This window comes from Phyllobates terribilis, unplaced genomic scaffold (genome assembly GCF_046119375.1).
Source record: "Phyllobates terribilis strain yellow unplaced genomic scaffold, ASM4611937v1 Scaffold_7__3_contigs__length_470593459, whole genome shotgun sequence".
Classification (NCBI taxonomy): Eukaryota; Metazoa; Chordata; class Amphibia; order Anura; family Dendrobatidae; genus Phyllobates; species Phyllobates terribilis.
The window spans coordinates 73,548,552-73,571,666 of record NW_027362767.1 but is presented as its reverse complement, the minus strand read 5'-3'; positions in this window follow the sequence as shown (position 1 = coordinate 73,571,666).

The following is a 23,115-nucleotide window of genomic DNA, read 5'->3' as shown; positions in this document are numbered from 1 at the left end:
ACCTGTCTGCATGCCAGCCATGCCTGCCTGTGCCCACCTGTCTGCATACCAGCTTTGCCTGTCAATATCCACCTATCTGCATACCAGCCGTGCCTGCCAGTACCCACCAGTCAATATGCCAGTTTAACCTGCCTGTTCCTGCATTCCCCGGTGTGGGTCAACAGCTGTGACCGGGGTCTGACCTGGAGTAGCACCTGGTCCCTCTGCTCGGTTCCTCCCTGGTTCACGGAGTCGACTGAGCCGCCGTGTGACCTTGGTCAAATTGGGTTGATACTTAGTTACGCCCCTCCAGGCACTCCTCGGTTCATGGTACAGTGGGATCACTAATCACGCTCACGCCAGTCTGCCCGGGCGTGTGCATAACAGTTTACTCAGGCCATGGTTCCCGTTGAGCCCCACGGTCCTTCGCTCTCAGAGACATTTTGAATCCTTGTCTGGCGAATACGTGCACCAAGAAAAAATTTTTTTTTCTCAAGCTGTGGCCTAGGCGATTTACGCACCAGCCCAAATGGATCTATCAGCACTCGTTCCTGCGGATCCACCACGGTACTATGGGATCCAAAACGAAGCCGTGCATTTGTGGAGCAATGCATGCTGCATTTCAAATTCTATGCTCACTATTTTCCTACCGATAGGGTTAAAGTAGCATTCATGATGTCCTACCTAGAGGGTGATGCCTTGAAATGGATCACCCCCCTATGGGAAGCATGGGATCCTATCGTCTCTGACCTGCAGGCCTTCCTGGTGGCCTTTCTAATGGTCTTCGATGACCCTAATCCTGAAGCTTCTGCTAAAGCTTCCCTTCCCAATATCCTGGAGCAGCCCCGATGGGTAATGTGTGTAGGTAGCCTACCAGTTCTCCAGCCTGAAGAGATTGCTGCCCACACAGAATCCACACAGGATGACAATGCTCCACAGAATACTTCCCTTCCCAACCTCAAGAGGCAGTCCAGACGTGCAAGGCGTAGAGGTAAACCGTCACGCCGGGTTCTGTCATCCCAAAGACCTCCTGTTCCCCAGCCGGTGGAGGCAGCTACCCGCACAGTATCCATGAAGGATGACTATGTTCGTCAGGCAAAGCAGAGGCCAGAACTCAGTCACAAAGTCGGATTGTGGTCCCGCTGCGGTTGTTTGGAACCCCTGGATGGTCTATGTCCAGCGAAGGTTGGGGAATCCCAAGACATTAGACCTGTGGGAGAGGCTGCCCTTGGCGTTAGTGTTTCCTCTTCACAGATGACAATGACTGTCTCCGTGGCAAGTGAAGGCCTCTGATTAACCGGAAGTTTCGGGCTTAGAGCCTTGAAGAGTCGGTGTCTGATTCCTGTCCGACAACTCCAGAAGCCGGTTTGGGCATTGTCAGCAGAAGGACGAGCCTACTCAGGAACAGTCAAAATATGTCTGTACAAATTAAGCTCCAGATTGGAGCATTACACATGAAGAAGTTCACATTCCAGGTGCTGTCTGGTTTGCCTACAGGTCGTCCAGAGTCGAGAGATCTAGTGCCCGCTCAGGTCTGGAGATCCTGCATGGTGTTTCCTGGGGGACTGCTGAGGTGCAAGGGGTGTCCAGTCCCCATATCTTCAGGACAGTCAGCAGTTTCTTCTTCTTCACTAGATCTGCTAGTCGCTGACTTGCTGTGCGCTGAAGTCTCCGAAGGAAGGGAAGTGGAGGCATTGTCCCCACACAGTCTCGACGATTGTATCAATGATCTGGCTTTAGGCACTGCCCCGCCTCGCAGACGTGTCATCTCAGAAACAAGACTGAAGTTGGTCCCTAAGCAAGGATCCTCCATCTCTAACAAATCTGGCAATAAGTCCATCAAAGCGGTGGCTGCCTCCAAGTTTCTGCACCTCTCCAACCAGGCGGAGGACTTCCAGTTGTCTCCTGAATCCCCCGGGGTGTTATCTGATAACAAATGGAGAGAGACTTTTCTGCACCCTGTACCTGGTACTCCGTCCACTTCATCCAGTAAGCTTGGCAAAGTGTACGTCAAGGCGGTGGTTACCCCCGAGTCTCTGCACCCCTCCAACCAGGCGGAGGACCTCCAGTTGCATCCTGAATCCTCCGGGGTGCTATCTGATAACAAATGGAGAGAGACTTTTCTGCACCCTGTACCTGGTACTCCGCCCACTTCATCCAGTAAGCTTGGCAAAGTGTATGTCAAGGCGGTGGTTACCCCCGAGTCTCTGCACCCCTCCAACCAGGTGGAGGACCTCCAGTTGCCTCCTGAATCCTCCAGGGTGCTACCTGATATTAACAAATGGAGTGAGACTTTTCTACACCCTGTACCTGGTACTTCGCCCACTTCTTCCAGTAATCTTGGCAAAGTGTACGTTAAAGCAGTGGTTAACCCCGAGTCTCTGCACCCCTCCAACCCGGTGGAGGACCTCCAGTTGTCCCGTGAATCCTTTGGGGTACTACCCGATATTAACAAATGGAGAGAGACTTTCCTGTGTCCTGTTCCTGGTACCTCACCCACTTCCTCTGTTGCTAAGGATGGCCCGATGGGAGGAAGCATCCTAGTTACCAAGATGATGAGACCAGCTTCGTTCCCTCTAGTGGGTTTTGCTCTGCTTTGCTAGTTCACCGCATCTGCGGTTTTGCTCTGCTTTGCTTGTTCACCGCATCTGCGGGTTTTGCTCTGCTTTGCTTGTTCAACGCATCTGCGGTTTTGCTCTGCTTTGCTTGTTCTCCGCATCTGCGGGTTTTGCTCTGCTTCGCTTGTTCACCGCATCTGCGGGTTTTGCTCTGCTTTGCTAGTTCACCGCATCTGCGGGTTTTGCTCTGCTTTGCTTGTTCACCGCATCTGCGGGTTTTGCTCCGCTCTGCTTGTCTACCGCACCTGCGGCTCTGTTCCTGTATCCCAGTCTGTACTGGTCCCTATTCTGCCTTCGTTTCTACTTGCCAGTACCCGCCTGTCTGCATGTCAGCTGTGCCTCCCTGTGCCCACCTGTCTGCATGTCAGCCGTGCCTGCCAGTGCCCACCTGTCTGCATACCAGCTGTGCCTGTCAATATCCACCTGTCTGCATACCAGCCGTGCCTGCCAGTACCCACCAGTCAATATGACAGTTTAACCTGCCTGTTCCTGCATTCCCCGGTGTGGGTCAACAGCTGTGACCGGGGTCTGACCTGGAGTAGTACCTGGTCCCTCTGCTCGGTTCCTCACTAATTCACGGAGTCGACTTAGCCGCCGTGTGACCTTGGTCAGATTGGGTTGATACTTAGTTACGCCCCTCCAGGCACTCCTCGGTTCATGGTACAGTGGGATCACTAATCACGCTCACGCCAGTCTGCCCAGGCGTGTGCGTAACAAGTATGATGCTAACAAAAGTGCCTCCTAAACATAGTATGATGCCCCCACAGTGAATTCCTCCACATGCACAGTATGATGACCCTACTTTACCCTCCCAGGAAAGTATAATGACCCCAACACAGTATGATTCCTCAACTCTGATCCCCACACAGTATAATGGGTGCAACATAGTCCTCCATACAGTGTAATGGGCCCCATATAGTCCTCCTTACAGTATAATGGGCCCCACATAGTCCTCCACACAGTATAATGGGACCCACATAGTTCTCCATACAGAATAATGGCCCCACATAGTCCTCCATACAGAATAATGGGCCCCACATAGTCCTCCATACAGTGTAATGGGCCCCACATAGTTATCCATACAGTATAATGGGCCCAACATAGTCCTCCATACAGTATAATGCGCCCACATAGTCCTACATACAGTCATGGCCAAAAGTTTTGAGAATGACACCAAAATTATATTTTCACATGATCTGCTGGCCTCTGGTTTTTATTAGTGTTTGTCTGATGTTTATATCACATACAGAAATATAATTGCAATCATATTATGATTACCAATAGGTTATATTGACAGTTAGAATGAGTTAATGCAGCAAGTCAATATTTGCAGTGTTGCCCCTTCTTCAAGATCTCTGTAATTCTCCCTGGCATGCTCTCAATCAACTTTTGGACCAAATCCTGACTGATAGCAGTCCATTCTTGCATAATCAATGCTTGCATTTTGCCAGAATTTGTTGGTTTTTGTTTGTCCACCCGTCTCTTGATGATTGACCACAAGTTCTCAATGGGATTAAGATCTGGGGAGTTTCCAGGCCATGGACCCAAAATCTCTATGTTTTGTTCCATGAGCCATTTAGTTATCACCTTTGCTTTATGGCAAGGTGCTCCATCATGCTGGAAAAGGCATTGTTGGGCGCCAAACTGCTCTTGGACGGTTGGGAGAAGTTGCTCTTGGAGGACATTCTGGTACCATTCTTTATTCATGGCTGTGTTTTTAGGCAAGACTGTGAGTGAGCCGATTCCCTTGGCTGAGAAGCAACCCCACACATGAATGGTTTCAGGATGCTTTACAGTTGGCATGAGACAAGACTGGTGGTAGCGCTCACCTCTTCTTCTCCGAATAAGCTGTTTTCCAGATGTCCCAAACAATCGAAAAGGGGATTCATCAGAGAAAATGACTTTGCCCCAGTCCTCAGCAGTCCACTCCCTGTACCTTTTGCAGAATATCAGTCGGTCCCTGATGTTTTTTCTGGAGAGAAGTGGCTTCTTTGCTGCCCTCCTTGAAACCAGCCCTTGCTCAAAGAGTCTCCGCCTCACAGTGCGTGCAGAAGCACTCACACCAGCCTGCTGCCATTCCTGAGCAAGCTCGGCACTGCTGGTAGTCCGATCCCGCAGCTGAAACAGTTTTAAGATACGGTCCTGGCGCTTGCTGGTCTTTCTTGGGCGCCCTGGAGCCTTTTTGACCACAATGGAAGCTCTCTCCTTGAAGTTCTTGATGATGTGATAGATTGTTGACTGAGGTGCAATCTTTGAAGCTGCGATACTCTTCCCTGTTAGGCAATTTTTATGCAGTGCAATGATGGCTGCACGTGTTTCTTTAGAGATAACCATGGTTAACTGAAGAGAAACAATGATACCAAGAACCAGCCTCCTTTTAAAGTGTCCAGTGATGTCATTCTTACTTAATCATGACTGATTGATCGCCAGCCCTGTCCTCATCAACACCCACACCTGTGTTAATGGATCAATCACTAAAACGATGTTAGCTGCTCCTTTTAAGGCAGGACTGCAATGATGTTGAAATGTGTTTTGGGGGTTAAAGTTCATTTTCTGGGCAAATATTGACTTTGCAAGTACAGTAATTGCTGTTAAGCTGATCACTCTTTGACATTCAGGAGCATATGCAAATTGCCATTACAAAAATAAAGCAGTAAACTTTGGAAAAATTACTATTTGTCTCATTCTCAATACTTTTGGCCATGACTGTACAGTTAATGGGCCCCTTATGGTCCTCCATGCAGAATAATGGGCCCCTCATAGTCCTCTATACAGTATAATGGGCCTCACATTAAAAAACAAAATACTCACCTCTCCCCTGCTCCTGTCTACTCAGCATGTCTTCTGCAGCTCTGCAGTGCTCGGCACACCGAACGCGAAATAGTGACGTCATCATGCCCACTGCGCTGAGACTTCAGACACAGAGGGAAAATGATGGAGGAGGGAGTGTCAGCAGATGGCTCAGTCTTCCATCACTGCTTTCAACTGTATCCGCATCCAGTATGCCGATACAGTTGAAAGTGTAATGCCGGGTGTGGGGACGGGGCAGGTGTCGGTGTCGCGGGCCAAATATAATTACCTTGCAGGCTAGATATGGCCTGCAGGCCAGAGTTTTACATGTGTGCCTCATATATAGGGCCACACCATAATACATTCAGTATCCTCCCTTATTATGTATTGTACTGTACCTTTGCGCAGTGCCCTTCCATATTACAAATAGTGCTGTTCCTTATTACAGTGTCCCCCCTTCTGTTTGGCAACATCCATTATTGCATATAGTTACCGCCTTTATTTTGCATAAAACTATCCCTACTTACATAGTGTCCTTGTTTGTTATCTATAGCGCAATCCATTAATACATATAGTATGTTCACTTATATATAGCACTGTCCCTGATTACAAGCAAGGCCATACCTTATTATGTATAGCTCCTTTATTACCTACAGTGTCCTTCTTTATTATTAATACAATTCATGGAGAAATGGTAGTATATGTACTAGTGTTGAGCCACCCCCGTAGTGTTCGAGTTCGGTTCGGTTCGTCGAACACCCGTGTGTTCGCCGAACTGTTCGTCGAACTGTTCGTCGAACACCTTCGAACACCGTTAAAACCAATGGCAGGCAAACAAAAACACATAGAAACACATAGAAAACACCTTCAAAGGTGTCCAAAAGCTGACAAACTGCTCAGAAGACATAACTAACACATGGAAAAGTGACAAGTACATATAGTCATGCGAAAATAAAAGAGGTGGAGGAGTAAAAGGAGGGGGAGACACAGATATAGGCATGTCATGCCCTTCTAAAATCCAAAAAGTGAGAAGCCGACACGGCCAGTCCGCTCCTGCCCGTGCCACCTCCGTGTCGCCGGGTTTGTGCCAGAGCCGCGGTGAACCCTGACGGCCAGCCCCCCTCTCCCAATACTGGTGCCTGTCCGCTGGTGGGTCGAGCGAGCCCCCCTGTGGTGGAGGCAGCTCTAAGCTTTTTAATTTAAATTGTCTCTCTAATTTGAATGAATACACTTTAAATCCATTTACAAGGATCTATTGGAGGGCAAGTCTCATGCCAGCAGCGGTAATTCCAGCTCCAGTAGCGTCCACTAAAGCTGCTGCAGTTAAAAAGCTTTTATAAGGATCGAGCTCGGCTGTCCACCGCAAGGCATCCTACTGCCAGTCCCAGCCCCTATGCCTTGGGGTGCCTCCTGATGCTCTTCACTAAGTATCCCATGGTCCCGAAGCATTTCCTTTGAAAAAATTAAATGTCTAAACTACAGGTGGTGCAGCTTGCTTAACAGCCGGGATAATCCGCTGACTAGCAGACACTGCTACTAGGCACAAAGTATTTCCTGGGCTAGATGCAGTTAAAAATTTGTAATTAGATACTCTCGTTGGATGCTGAGAAAGCATTCCATAGAGTCTCCTGGCACGCCATATATGATTCTCTTAAAAAGCTTGGGGTAGGGGTCTAGGGGACCCTTTTATAGCCAAAATCACGGCCCTGTATCGCAATACGTCACCTAGGCTGAAGATAAATGGAACTGTAGCACCCTGAGGGCTCGGTTGCTACAGACGTATTGCACCTCACCCAGAGGTGTGATATCTCACTCTCAGGTAAGGATGGAGTGTGGATCAGGACCCGACACCTGCATGCATTACACCACATTGCCGTGGGGCAGGGCGACCAATATGCCCCTGAGATGGGCACGACAGTCCCTGTCCCTGGCTGGAGTGGGGGGAGGGAACACTGAGGAAGGGGAACCCTGTAGTGCAGGAGCAGGGAGGAAGCAGTTCCTGGGTGCATTGAGAAGGGAGTATAAAAGGTGGGCACCATCTTAGTTCAGTGCAGAGAAGTCTGAGCAGAAGTGGCAGGGAGCAGGGGCTCTGCATGAGCTCTGCTCCGGAGGCGGGCCTAGTAACAGAGGCCCAGGCCTGGAAGAGGGAGAAGGAAGGAAGAGGAGCGGAGAAGGCTCCAGGAACGAGGAATGAAGGGATCCCAGGGGTGCGGACGGGCGAGTCGCCACCGCACGCCCGAATCCACCTGCGTGGAGGGGTCAGGCCAAAGAGGGAGACCGGTCCCCGAACTAGTGGAGGCAGGAAACGACCCTCAGCTAGAAACCGGAGGCTCTGACATTTTATGTGGCGCAGCCCCTCGCTACACCCGCTAGGAAGGCACCACATAGGGTCAGGGAAACTGGCGCCAAGTTTACCAAGAGGAGGCCCGAGGCAGCCAGACAGAAGTGTTGGTAAGAAAGGCCAGACAAAGGACACACAAAGGGGGTCCTGTGAAGTGCTCCAAAGTTATCTGGGAGTTGTCTGAGCCCCTCACCTGGTGAGCACAGTACGACGTGGGCAGCCGTTACCTGCAGACGTGGTCTGGATAATAAGAACTGTGAGTAAAGGCCCTGAACTGCATCACTGACTCCGTGTCGTTACTGCTGCTGCCCTGCACCATCACCCCCATCCTCCGCATACACTGCCCTGAGGCTATACTCCTCCCGTGGGGAGTTATGCTACGCTCTGCTGCACCCACAACACCAGCCTCAGCGGTCTGCCCTGTAGCGGCGGTTCACTCTGACCGCAATCCACGGGTGGCGTAGTCGGACATTTAAACATCAAAACCACATAAATAGTTCCGCCACTGGTTTGACCGCCCTGAGCCACGGAACCGGGTCGCCGCCACGAAGACTACAACCACCAGCATCCACCAAAAAGGGTCCGGCTCCGGGTGTCCCAAGGCCCAGGGGGTGCGTCAGAACATTTTCATCACCTTTCACAATCACCAATGGGACAAGGCAGTGATGTCCTCTGTCCCCTCTCTTATACATCCTAGTGACGGAGCACCTGCTCTCATCAATTCGCCATAACCCCAATATTAGGTGGATTGAGGTGGGAGGCACCGAGTACAAGTGCTCTCTATTTGCTGATGATGTCCTAGTATATATCACTCAATCACATATATCCATCCATGCTGTTATGGCTGAAATAGATCACTTTGTTACATGGTAAAATTTTAAAATCAATGCAGCGAAGTCTGAGGCCCTCGATGTCTCCCTCCCCAAATCCATATAGGATTCCATCCAGTCCAACTTTCCCTTTGCCTGGCCCTCACAGGGTATCAAATACTTAGGAATTCCTATTCATAGAGACCTCTCCCATCTATGTTATCTTAATTTTGGGCCCTTTATTGAACAACTCCATACAGACCACGGTTGGCAAGTTAGAACTGTAAGATTCACTACGTGAACCACTGGTGTTTTGTGGAAAAGCACATGTACACTGCGTTCCAAATTATTATGCAAAAAGTGTTTAGGAGTGATAAGGGAAGAATTTGTTTGTTTGTCAGTTAAACTCATTGATGGTGATGTGTGTCAGGGCTCTTTATATCACTGTAAGCAATTGCAGACACCTGTGCTAATTAGTTTGGCAGGTGTGTCCAATGAAAGGCAAGACTACTTAAGAAGGCTGTCTCACATTATTAAGCAGCCTACATTTTCTGCCAAAATGGGAAAGAAAAAGGATGTGTCGGCTGCTGAGAAGCAACAAATTGTGGAGTGTTTAGGTCAAGGCATGACTACAATCAACATTGTGCGATGATCAGGATGAAGTGTCTTGGCAATCAAGAAGTATGTAGCTGATTCACAGTACACACGTGTGCGTGCTGATAAGGGCAAATTGAGGACTCTTTCCTACAGGCAATTACGTCAGGTTGAAAGAGCAGCGGCAAAAAAGCCTTGTCATAGCAGCAGACAAGTTTTTGAAGCTGCTTGTGCCTCCAACGTCCCCCGAACAACAAGATGCAGGGTCCTTCAGAGGTTTGCAGCTGTGCATGCGCCATCCTGTCGACCTCCTCTATCCACTTCACACAAGCAGAAACGGCTCCAGTGGGCCAAACATTACATGAAGACTGATTTCAAAACTGTTTTGTTCACGGATGAGTGCCGTGCAGCGCTCGATGGTCCAGATGGATGGAGTGGAGGATGGCTGGTTGATGGACACCCCACGCAAACACGGCTACAGCGCCAACAAGGAGGAGGTGGAGTAATGTTTTGGGCTGGAATCATGGGGAGAGAGATTGTCGGCCCCTTTAGGATCCCTGAAGGCGCTAAAGATGAACTCCATAATGTATGTGGATTTTCTCAAACAGCACTTCCTGCCATGGTTCAAGAAGAAGAACCGTGTATTTCACAGCAAGATCATTTTTCTGCATGATAATGCACCATCTCATGCTGCACATAAAACATCTGCATCTCTGGCTGATATGGGCATAAAAGGGGACAAACTTATGGTGTGACCCCCATGCTCCCCTGACCTCTACCCCATTCAGAACCTTTGGAGCATCATTAAAAGGAGTGTCTATGATGGCGGGAGGCAGTTCACATCTAAGCAACAGCTCTGGGAGGGTATTCTGTCCTCATGCAAAACAATTGAAGCAGAAACCATCCAAAACCTGACAAATTCAATGGACGAGAGAGTTCAGAAGCTCCTTTCGAACAAGGGGTCCTATGTGAAAATGTAACATCACCTAGAATAAAGTTTTGAGTTGAAAACTGTTTGATTTCAGTTTCTAACAACCTGCTAATGCTTATAATTTCAAAAATGACCATTTTTTTGGTCTTTATTAAAATGAAAAGGTTGATCGAAAAGTTTGGGGGATCTAAGAGTGTGGCAACCCAGTAGTCATGATTACTTCGAATTCTGACAATATGAGGGTCATGCTGCAGGTAGTGCAGCAAGAAGGCACTTATGTGCCTTGCGCATCTCGGAGCCCCAAAATTATTTTCCGGGCTAGATGCAGCTAAAAATTATTTTTAATTTTAAATCTGGTGAAGCTTTAGTATAGATGGCCTAATAGGATCAGTGCTGCACACTGCTACAAAGCCCAAATTATTTTCCAGTCAAGATACAGATAAACATGATTAGTAATTTGAAAGCTTAAAACGGTTGGTAGGGTGATTTTAACCAATCATCAAGCTTTTACTCTCCCCAGGATGACACAGGGGTAGAAAAGTCGTTTCGGATCCATGATTTGTTCATCTTTATGAACGTGAGTCTGTCTACATTATCAGTGGAGAGCCGCGTGCGCTTATCTGTCAGCACACCACCAGCAGCGCTGAACACACGTTCAGACAGAACGCTGGCTGCGGGGCATGACAAGATCTCCAAGGCGTAAGTGGCTAGCTCCGGCCATTTATCCAGATTGGAAGCCCAAAAAGAGAAAGGGTCCAGTGACACAGTCGTGGCTTCAATGTTTACTTGGAGATACTCCTGTACCATCGTCTCTAGGCGTTGACTATGTGTCAGACTTCTTGTCTCCTGTGGCCTTGCAAAGGATGGGCTAAAAAAGTGGTGAAATGATTCCGCAAAATTGATGTTACCAGCAGATACTGTGGTTCTGTTACGGTTTGAGTGCTGAACACTTGACGGTCCCACGGTTGGCAAGTTGGAACTGTGAGATTCACTACGTGCACCACTGGTATTTTGTGGAAAAGCACATGTAAGATTCTGCAACAGTCTCTGCTGATACTCCTGCATGCGTGCATCCCTTTCTATGGCAGGAATAATTTCTGCAAATTTACTTTTGTACCGGGGATCTAACAGTGTGGCAACCCAGTAGTCAGGATTATTTCTAATTCTCACAATTCGAGGGTCATGTTGCAGGTAGTGCAGCAAGAAGGCACTCATGTGTGTTGCGCATCCAGGAGCACCAAGTCCCTGTTGTGTTGGTGGCGAGGTAACAATCATGCTTCCTTCCTCTGTCCTCTCCCCCCAACCTCGTACAACAGAAATGTGATCAAGGTCTCCCTCATCTGATGAGTCTTCCATCAGTTCGTCCTCCACTTCTTCCTGGGCTCCTGCACCTTCCTCACTAGTTTGGCTGCTACCATGCGCCCTGGTAAAACCATCTCCCCCACCCTCACATGCCTGCCGTCTTGGTGCTGCCGACCGTCTGGACCTTGCAGATGTTAGCCCTTCCGCATACAACTCCTCCTCCTCTACTTCCTCCACCTCCTCTTGTGCCACCACCTGACTCCGAATTCTGTTTAACATGTGCTCCAGCATGTAAATCACCGGAATAGTCATGCTGATAATGGCATCGTCAGCACTAAACATCTTCGTCGCCATTTCAAAACTGTGCAGAAGGGTGCATAGGTCCCTGATCTGAGACCACTCCTCCAGCGTGATTTGCCCCACCTCTGAATCTCGTTGGCCCAGGCTATACGTCAGAACGTATTGCACCAGGGCTTGTCGGTGCTGCCACAGTCGCTGCAACATGTGCAGAGTTGAATTCCACTGGGTAGGCACATCGCATTTTAGCCGGTGAAGTGGCAGGCCCAACGACTTCTGTAGAGATGTAAGTCGCTGAGCTGCGGGATGCGAACGGCGGAAGTGAGCACACAGCGACCGTGCCCTCTGCAGAAGGCCATCTAGTCTGGGATAGTGGGCTAAAAATTGCTGGACAACCAGGTTCAACACGTGAGCCATACAAGGCACGTGTGTGACATTGCCCCGGCGAAGGGCCGCACCCAGGTTTGCAGCATTGTCGCACACGGCCTTCCCTGGTTTCAGGTCCAGTGGAGACAACCATTCATGAAATTGGTTCTCCAGAGCTGACCACAACTCCTCAGCTGTGTGACTCACATTTCCCAGACATTTCAATGTAAAAACCGCCTGATGACGTTGAGCCCTACTGCCAGCATAGTAAGGAGGTGTGCAGGATCCCTTCTGCGCAGTTAGAAAGCTTGTGGCATGACCAGACAGGCTTTGGGTGCAGGTGGAAGACCGAGAGGAGGTTGAGGAGGCAGAAGCAGTGGAGGAACTTTGACATAAAGAGGATTGACGCACAACTCGTGGGGACGGCAAGACTTGGACAGCAGCCCCTTGTCCTGCTGTCACCATAGTTACCCAGTGCCCAGTCAGCGACATGTAACGCCCCTGTCCATGCCTACACGTCCAAGTGTCTGTGGTGAAATGCACCCTGTCACACACAGAGTTTCTCAAAGAAGCGGTGATGTTATGTGCGACATGCTGGTGGAGCGCAGGCACACCTTTCTTTGAGAAGTAGTGCCGACTGGGCATCTGGTACTGGGGCACTGCGACGGACATAAGGTCTCGAAAATCCTCTGTGTCCACCAGGCGGAAAGGCAGCATTTCTGTAGCCAAGAGCTTGCAGATGGTGAAATTCAACCTCTTAGCTTTCTCATGGCTAGGAGGAAATGGTCTTTTACTTGTCCACATCTGAGGGACCGAGGGCTGGCTATTGTGCTTAGACGGGGTTGATAAGGGTGTCCCCGGCAAACTGCCGGTCTGTGAGGAAGATGCAGGCGGACATGTTAGGTTGCCTTCATCCAAAGGTGGTGCTATCGATGTCGGACAGCGCTCAACACCAGCTGGTGTTACCACCTCCAAAGAAAATGATGACCTGCCAATCACGCTGGCTGTTGCGGGTAAAGAGGTGGCAGTTCTGCGCCCCAAAACAGGTGTGACTGCTGTCCCCCCAGTCACAGAGGATGAAGAGGCCGCGGATGCACAAGATATGGCAGACGGTGGTTGGCCCGGCCGGCTAGGCCGCATTGTAGCACACTGAGCTTCCCACTGCAACTTATGCTTCATGTCCATGTGCCGATTCATGCATGAAGTACTCAAACTATGTATTTTTTGGCCTCTACTTAGCTTTTGCTGACAAATGTTACAGATAACACGAGTTGAGTCATCTTTTCGATCTGAAAAAATGCCCAGGCTATGCAAGGCTTAGCACCCATGCGACCTGAAGAGCCACCACGACTTGTGGTGAGAGGCAGAGTTGTGTTTGAGGATGCAGTTGTTGACGTGCTTCCAGTACTACGTCTCTGTCCAGGAAGGCGCAACCTGACCTCGTCGTCACTAGCATCTTCCTCCACCTCCTCTGCTGACCTCATCTCTTGGCTGACTGTGGGTTGACAGTAAGTGGGATCTCCGACCTCATCATCATCACCCTGTGCGTTATCACACCCGTCGTCCTCAGAGCCAACCTGTTCCTGCCCTGACAAAAAACTAAAGTTGTCGCTCCAATCAGGTATTTGAGTCTTATCATCGTCTTCCTCATTGTCTCCACCAACAGGAGTTACAGTTTGGGAATGAGGGTCTACATTATGGTCAGAACCTTCTGCGTCTGGTCCTGGATCCGACTCATAAAGATTCTGGGCATCAGTGCAGATCATTTCCTCGTCTGGATTCACAGAAGCGCTGGAGTCGACCTCTGATTCCCAGGCTATAGTATGAGTAAACAGCTCTGCAGACTCAACCATCTGTTCTACCTCATACTCAGACGGGCAGCTGGAGATTTGGGAGCTGTGAGGAAGCAAGTGCGATTTGGGTGACACCTTTGAGGACTGGAGTATTTGTGATGTTGAAGTTGATGTGGAGGAGAGCCCACTTAAAGGAGCACTTGATATCCGTTGAAGCACCTGCTGTTTTTGTGCCTCATCTGGAATTTGTAGCGATTGGCGTGGCCGTAAGAAAGGGATCTTATCACATTGTCCGCTAAAAGAAGTAGACATTTTAGTTTGGCTGGAAGATGGTCTTTCTTCTGCAGATGTTACTGTTGCTTTAACACTTACCCCACGGACACAACCTTTTTTCCCCTTCCCAACACGCCTATTCCCCTTTCCACCAGCAGCAGGCCTTTTTCCACTCATTTTGGTGGTTAACTAATTCACAACTCTGGAGTTGTTTGCACAAAAAAACAATGGATGGTAACCGAGCAGAGCTGAGTGGCCAAACTGTGGTATTAGGCCAAAACTATTGGCTGGGTTAGATGCAGAAAAAAATTATTTTGAATTTGCAACCTGATGGAGGTCAGTATAGATGGATTAATAGAACAAGACCCACACACAGCTAGAAGCCCAATATTTTTTCAGAGGTAGATGCAGAAAAAAATATATTCAGTTTGCAACCTGATGGAGGTCAGTATAGATGGACTAATACAACAAGTCCCACACACAGCTAGAAGCCCAATATTTTTTCAGAGGTAGATGCAGAAAAAAATATATTCAGTTTGCAACCTGATGGAGGTCTGTATAGATGGATTAATACAACAAGTCCCACACACAGCTAGAAGCCCAATATTTTTTCAGAGGTAGATGCAGGAAAAAAATATATTCAGTTTGCAACCTGATGGAGGTCAGTATAGATGGACTAATACAACAAGTCCCACACACAGCTAGAAGCCCAAATATTTTTTCAGAGGTACTGTAGATGCAGATAAAAATTAGTTTTAATTTGCAACCTGATGGAGGTCAGTATAGATGGACTAATAGAGAAAGTCCGACACACTACTAGAAGGCCAAATATTTTTTCAGAGGTAGATGCAGAAAAAAATATATTCAGTTTGCAACCTGATGGAGGTCAGTATAGATGGACTAATAGAGAAAGTCCGACACACTACTAGAAGGCCAAATATTTTTTCAGAGCTAGATGCAGAAAAAAATTATATTCAGTTTGCAACCTGATGGAGGTCAGTATAGATGGATTAATAGAACAAGACCCACACACAGCTAGAAGCCCAATATTTTTTCAGAGGTAGATGCAGAAAAAAATATATTCAGTTTGCAACCTGATGGAGGTCAGTATAGATGGACTAATACAACAAGTCCCACACACAGCTAGAAGCCCAATATTTTTTCAGAGGTAGATGCAGAAAAAAATATATTCAGTTTGCAACCTGATGGAGGTCAGTATAGATGGACTAATACAACAAGTCCCACACACAGCTAGAAGCCCAAATATTTTTTCAGAGGTACTGTAGATGCAGATAAAAATTAGTTTTAATTTGCAACCTGATGGAGGTCAGTATAGATGGACTAATAGAGAAAGTCCGACACACTACTAGAAGGCCAAATATTTTTTCAGAGCTAGATGCAGAAAAAAATTATATTCAGTTTGCAACCTGATGGAGGTCAGTATAGATGGACTAATAGAGAAAGTCCGACACACTACTAGAAGGCCAAATATTTTTTCAGAGCTAGATGCAGAAAAAAATTATATTCAGTTTGCAACCTGATGGAGGTCAGTATAGATGGATTAATAGAACAAGACCCACACACAGCTAGAAGCCCAATATTTTTTCAGAGGTAGATGCAGGAAAAAAATATATTCAGTTTGCAACCTGATGGAGGTCAGTATAGATGGACTAATACAACAAGTCCCACACACAGGTAGAAGCCCAAATATTTTTTCAGAGGTACTGTAGATGCAGATAAAAATTAGTTTTAATTTGCAACCTGATGGAGGTCAGTATAGATGGACTAATAGAATGATGCTATGCCCAAAAGATTTTACTTCACTAGGTGCAGTAAAAAAATTGGTATTCTATACACAGGTGGTATATCTTGCAACACAGATAGGCTACTCCACTGACTAACACACTCTGCAATAGGCCAAAAAGGATTAGCTTTGCTAGATTCAGCCAAATGCTGTGAAAAAAACTTGCACAGCACTGGCACAGACCTGCCTGGCAAAAACTGATAGGAACTGATGTAACCTAGTCCTGAAAAGGACTCCAATTACAATTAGTCTTTACTCCCACAACCTATCTATTTAAGAGCACAGACCTCCCTGATAAAAGTCGTAGGAAATGCTGTAACCTAGTCCTTAAAAGGACTGCAATCACAACTATTCCCTACTCCCAAGCTATCTGTATATTTGTGCGAAAATTGGCTTGAAATTAACAAGGTATAGCGCACACAGCAACAGCGGTGCCGTCTAACACGCAGGTGCAGCAGTGAGAAAATGGTGGCGACGGGGAAAATGGCTTGGTCTTATAGGGCAAGGACATGTGACATACACTGCCAATGACACATGCCCTTGCTTGTGTGAAAAAAAGCACTTCGCTCCGTGTGTGCGCTGCTGATAGGCTGACAGATTGCACCTCCCCACTGCAAATGCGGGAAAGAGAAAAAAAAATGGAGATCTTCATTGTTCCTGCAGAGATCCATCCCCTGCCCCTCCCCCCACCCCGCTGTACACTCAAACTGCGTATTAACATTAATTTTCATCATTACTGAGAAAAAATCCAGTTATGATTTTGGTGCACGAACAGTTATCGAACATAACCTCGAACAGCCGAATTTTTCTCAAATTGTTCGTGTTCGCCGAACGGCTCGAACACCGCCCAAAACAGCTCGAATTTGAGATTGGCGAACAGTTCGAGTAGAACAACGCTCATCTCTAATATGTACCCAAGGGGGAACATATATTAAATTATATTATAACCTGTCTATGTACTGTATATACAAAAAAATTCTCAACTACCATAGTACGGACCAAGTCAGGGCCAAATCGTCAGTAACACAGAAGAGCAAACAAAAATAACGAAAAATAGGCCACTAAATTTATGCAAAAAAGTCAAAGTTTATTAAGGGGTAATGACAAGCACAAAAGAAGGGGTAAAGTGCAAAGTGCCTTACAGATAGCTCCACGCAGCAGCCGCCATAAATAATATATATGTAGTGTAATTATACCCAATCTGCAAATATGCTTGATGGGTTGTACAAAAAGCAGATATACAATCAGGGGAGTGTGTATCAATCAATACAAACTGTCCAACTCGATGTACCAAGTAATATGACCTATAAAGCCCTGTACAGGTGCCAAAATTGGTTATAAACATAATATATTGCCCTACATACTTGATTTTGTATAGTACCAACCACACTCATATATCAGATAGTAAAGGAGTCACCAAGGCCCTGTATATACATACCGGGGAGTAAAGCGTGGGAAATGTGGAAAGGCAAGTCAGGTACAGGATCATATAGTGTAAGCTGCACACGTGGAGCGATCGCCCTGACGCGCGTTTCGGTTTCCCTTTGTCAGGAGGCATGGGGAAGTGATCGGTGCAGGATTATATAAAGGCGCCAGAGAACGCCGCGGACCAGAAGTAACGCATAGCGTAGCCATAGAGACCAGGACGCCAACCGGCGTCCGCGTCACATGACAGCCGACGGCAGGACACATGTGACCTGACGTCGGATGCCACCATAGATACAGAGAGCCGGCGGGGGCCCCGGAGCACATGGCACGCATGCGTAAAAGGTCACAATCACAGTATATAGCACTGTACATGCTAGAACCCTGCGTTTATAAAGAACAGCAAAGATAAATTAAACTGCATTTATATGGGCCAGAATACAAAAATAGAACAAAGATAAATAGAGGGGGAAGCACATAATCCCTCCACCATAAATAGACATTATTATACATTGTTTCAAAAGCAACACATATAGACCCTATCTTAATTACTATCAAGATATGAAAAACATGATAAATCACAATCATAATATATGTTTGCATAAAAATAACAGCAAGTAATGAGAGCCATATACAGAAAAGTACCATGGGGTAAGTATTAGAGCTGTAATACATTGCATGATTATTCAATATAAACTAAAGGACAATGTATAATGTATAATGCGTAGCATTTACACAGGCACATACAGTAATAACAATGTATATACATCATGATAAATTTTAATATATTTTAATATTTTTTAATATGCAGTTGTTTCAGATTGTTCATAGAGATGTTGAAACGGTTCATTGCATCCAGAGCAAAAGAAGTGACCGGGAAAAAAGGTCCTAAACAGCATAGAAAGAATGAAATAGTAAATAAATGATAAAAACAAATAAAACCACGGTTAAACCATCAAACCTTGCACCGACGGAAAGGATAGAATTGGAGAGGAAAATGGTGGATGATCAAAGGAAGGGTACATAGCTAATGTTTTTGTTTAATCCATTCGGATAGAGTGTATTCAAAGTCCATATACACCGGGATTCCAGTTGGGTCAATTTTTGTCCAACCTTACCTCCACGTATGTTAAGCCCCCGTCTCACATAGCGAGATCGCTAGCGAGATCGCTGCTGTGTCACGGTTTTGGTGACGCAACAGCGACCTCACCAGCGATGTCGCTATGTGTGACACTTTGCAGCGATCAGGCCCCTGCTGTGAGGTCGCTGATCGCTGCAAAGTGTCCTGGACCATTTTTTGGTCGTTGCCCTCCCGCTGGGCAGCACACATCGCTGTGTGTGACCAGCGGGAGCAGCGATCAGGCTGGTAACCATGATAAACATCGGGTTACTAGGGGCACACGCGCACTTAGTAACCCGCTGTTTATCATGGTTATGAGCCTGCTAAAGTGAGCGGTAACCTCCCGCTCACCGTAGCAGAGTGGTAACCATGATAAACAACGGGTTACTAGGTGCGCGTGTGCCCCTAGTAACCCGATGTTTATCATGGTTACCAGCCTGCTCCTGCTTCAGCAGGCTGGTAACCAGGAGCAGGACATCGTGGAAAGATGATCGTTGGTGAGCCTGCCTGTTTGACAGCTCACCAGCGACCACATAGCGACGCAGCAACGATCCCTGACAGGTCGTATCGTTGTCGGGATCGTTGCAGCATCGCTAAGTGTGACGGGGCCTTTAGGTATGATAGAATCAATACCCCTAATCTTGAAAAGAGAGGCATCACAATTGTGGTTGGTTTTAAAGTGACGTGGTATTGTCAAGGTAAAATATATATTATAGAAAATCAATTTGTTTCTTTTAATAGATTACCTAATCAATGTGAATCAATATAGAGATGATGGAATAATCTATGTGTATGTAAGTATGCAAATGTGTGTATGCACATGGATTATGCTAATAGTTAATAAATATATAACTAACAGCTTCTATACTTATTGTAGACACGAGCAACTAAATGATTTCCTGGGAATGACGTATGCATGTGCACAGCTGATAACAGAGAGATTCATGTCGAGTTGGCAAAGATGGCGCTGAGAGACGAACTCACCCCCTCCCATCGGAATTCCTAAGGCGTTACTCAGACCAAGAGATATATAGATGAACAAATTACAGCGTGCTGAGTTATCAGAAAAGAGCAATAAATTTTACTAATCCCACCTAGAAGAAGAATACTATATAACCCCATGTCTACGTAATAAAGTATGCCATTTGCATGGTTCAGTCTCTGAGTGAAGTTTTTCAACCAGATTAGTTAATTAGCTTCTCTGCATGCACTCAGACATCTTTAATTTATTTATTGTATCTTAAATTGGTGAAACCTCCACAGTATTGTCTTCAATGTGGATGCATTCGTGTGGTCGGCTGCAGCAATAATGCCAAGAACATGTTCGCGGATCCATATCTTAAATTGACGAGTCGTCATACCTACATAGATAAGTCCACAGGGACATGTAGCAAAATATATCACTTTTTTGGTGGTACAGGTGATGAATCTATTGCTTTTATAAGTTTTGAATCTATCCGACTTAGAGAACGCATCGCTACTCCCCACATTGGGACATGCTACACACCGACTACACGGAATGCATCCACGTCTCCTGGTCTGCCCGTCAAGGAAGGTAGTACCCACAGACCCTTCGTAGTGAGACCGCACCAAGTAATCACGTAGATTCTTGGAACACTTGATGGTGATAGATGGTCTATTATGGATATGTCTGGAGATAACAGGATCGGCCTTCAGAATATGCCATGATCGAGCCAATATACCTCTCAACCGGGGAAATTGTGAGTGAAAGTTCGTGATAAATCTCACCTGTTCATTGTCACTCCATATATCTCTACTACCATATAAGAGGCTATGCCGAGAAGTAAATTTGGCCCTATTATATGCCCATTTGACCATGCGGCGGCTGTAACCCCGAGCATAGAACCTCTCCTTGAGTTCTTGGGCCTGCCTCTCAAAATCAACATCAGTGGAGCAGATCCTCCGTAAACGGAGGAACTGCCCCACCGGTATCGATTGAATCATATGCTTCGGGTGTGCCGACGATGCATGCAACAGCATATTGGTAGAGGTTGGCTTTCGGAAAATAACCGTCTGTATGCAGTTAGTATCATCCCTCCTCAAGGACACATCCAAGAACTCAACATGATGTTCATCAAATTGATAGATAAGATGGATATTACGGTCATTGGTGTTCAAATAAAGCATGAATTCTTGCAATGATATGGTAGATACCTGCAAGATCAAGAGGATATCGTCGATGTACCGCATCCAAAAGAGGACGCGGCACATCGACTCCTCGTGATCCGAAAGGTAGAGGTCCCTTTCCCACAACCCCAGGAACAGGTCGGCATAGGCTGGGGTGTATGCCACGCCTATGGCTGTTCCCTGGAGCTGCAGGAAGAAGGACCCCATAAAAACAAAAAAATTGTGACTGAGAGTAAATTCAAGTAATTCTAGAATAAGGTCCCTTAGTGGCCCAGGTAGATCTGATGTCCCCAAAAAGAATTTCACAGCGGCAAGACTGTCCGTATGCCTAATGTTGGTGTACAGTGACTCCACATCTGCAGTCACCAAGATGGTATCACTCTCAATATATAGATCACCAACTTTTCTCAATAATTCGCCAGTGTCTTTTAAGAAAGAGGGTAAACATTCAACTAGCGGCTGCAGATGAGAGTGAATCCATCTATTAATATGCTCCAAGAAATTCCCCCCTCCCAAGATGATAGGACGACCAGGAGGGATAGCGGCATTTTTGTGGATTTTGGGTAATAGATAGAGTGTAGGGATTGTGGGTTCGGCTACACAAAGGGCAGAGGCTATTATGTATAGTGTTGTTCTTTTTATTACATACAATTTCCTCTCCTATTATATAGCACTGTCCCTCACTACGGTGTCCTTTTTATATATAGCAGTTTCTTATTACAGTGTTTTCTCTTATTTTATATAACACTGTTCCATATTACAGTGTCCTCCCTTATTATGTATAGCACCTTCCCTTATTAGTGCCTTTCCTTATTATATAAAGTGCAATCTATTTTGGTTCCTAGCTTATGTCCTATTTTGCATTTTATCCTGTATTACACATAATTTTCTCCTTTTTATCTATATTGTTGTCTTTTATTGCATATACTGTCCTTCCCTATTTATAGCGTCATCCATTATTAGTTTTCTTGCTTATTATCTTTAGCATCATCCATTATTACTTTGTGTCCTCCTTTTTATTGATAGTGTTATCCCTTGCTACATGTAATTTCCTCCATTATTTATGTATAGTGTCATCAATTATTACATTATGTGTTCCCTTATAATGTACAGGGTCCTTCTTTATTACATAATGTCCTCCCTTATTATGTATTACATAATGTTCCTCCTTATTACATAGTGCCATCTATTATTACATGCTGTTCCATTCTTATGTATAGCACAATCCCTTATTACATAGACTGTCCTCCCTTCTGTATAGCACCATACTTTGTGCCCTTCCTTATTATGTATCGCGCCATCCATTATTACATTGTGTTTTACCTTATTGTATATCTCTGCTTCCCATTAAAATATATTACAATAAAGAGATGGAGTTTAGTACCACAATGTATAAATGTAGATAATATACACTGTGTGCAGAATTATTGGGCAAATGAGTATTTTGATCACATGATACTTTTTATACATGTTGTCCTACTCCAAGCTGCATAGGCTTGAGAGCCAACTACCAATTAAGTAAATCTGGTGATGTGCATCTCTGTAATGAGGAGGGGTGTTGACTAATGACATCAACACCCTATATAAGGTGTGCTTAATTATTAGGCAACTTCCTTTCCTTTGGCAAAATGGGTCAGAAGAGAGATTTGACGGGCTCTGAAAAGTCCAAAATTGTGAGATGTCTTGCAGAGGGATGCAGCAGTCTTGAAATTTCCAAACTTTTGAAGTGTGTTCAACGAACAATCAAGCGTTTCATGGCAAATAGCCAACAGGGTCGCAAGAAGCGTGTTGGCCAAAAAAGGCACAAAATAACAGCCCATGAATTGAGGAAAATCAAGCGTGAAGCTGCCAAGATGCCATTCGCCACCAGTTTTGCCATATTTTAGAGCTGCAACGTTACTGGAGTATCAAAAAGCACAAGGTGTGCGATACTCAGGGACATGGCCAAGGTAAGGAAGGCTGAAAAACGACCCCATTTGAACAAGAAACATAAGATAAAACGTCAAGAATGGGCCAAGAAATATCTTAAGACTGATTTTTCAAAGGTTTTATGGACTGATGAAATGAGGGTGACTCTTGATGGGCCAGATGTTGGATCAGTAAAGGGCAGAGAGCTCCACTCCGACTCAGACGCCAGCAAAGTGGAGGTGGGGTACTGGTATGGGCTGGTATCATCAAAGATGAACTTGTAGGACCTTTTCGGGTTGAGGATGGAGTGAAGCTCAACTCCCAGACCTACTGCCAGTTTCTGGAAGACAACTTCTTCAAGCAGTGGTACAGGAAGAAGTCAGTATTGTTCAAGAAAAACATGATTTTCATGCAGGACAATGCTCCATCACATGCATCCAACTACTCCACAGCGTGGCTGGCCAGTAAAGGTCTAAAAGAAGAAAAAATAATGACATGGCCCCCTTGTTCACCTGATCTGAACCCCTTAGAGAACCTGTGGTCCATCATAAAATGTGAGATCTACAGGGAGGGAAAACAGTACACCTCTCGGGACAGTGTCTGGGAGGCTGTGGTGG